The 354-nt window shown below is 54.5% G+C and overlaps 1 protein-coding gene across 3 annotated transcripts in view; it reads left to right on the plus strand.

The window, feature by feature from the left end:
• Nucleotides 1-354, plus strand: part of COL4A6 (collagen type IV alpha 6 chain) — a 244931-nt gene that overhangs the window by 163734 nt on the left and 80843 nt on the right. The gene's annotated exons all lie outside the window — the stretch shown is intronic.

A 354-nucleotide genomic window follows, 5' to 3' on the forward strand; every position in this document is an offset into this window, starting at 1 on the left:
CAGAGTTCCAGCTTGCCAGGGGCTGCTTGGGGCCCCTCATGCCCCCCCGCCTCCACCCACCCCCTGCCAAACATACTGCAGGGCTGGGGCCTAGAGGTGGGGAGCAGTGGGTCAAGAGTCAGGGGTGCTGGGTCGAGACTGGCCATCAATGTTTACAAATGGGTTCTGGTACAAAAAGGGGTGAGAACCACTGGTCTAAGGGACTTAACTAGCATGGTGCTGAGTATGGGATGAACACACATTTGAAAATATCTAGAAGTAGGCCTTGAGAAGTCCAAAGGCAGCCTTTACCAAGGGTAAAGGTCAGGGGCGGGCAATTATTTTGGGCAGAGGGCCGCTTACTGAATTTTGGGA

The sequence above is a fragment of the Gavialis gangeticus genome, unplaced genomic scaffold (assembly GCF_001723915.1).
Source record: "Gavialis gangeticus isolate Ggan-Ray unplaced genomic scaffold, GavGan_comp1, whole genome shotgun sequence".
NCBI lineage: Eukaryota > Metazoa > Chordata > Crocodylia > Gavialidae > Gavialis > Gavialis gangeticus.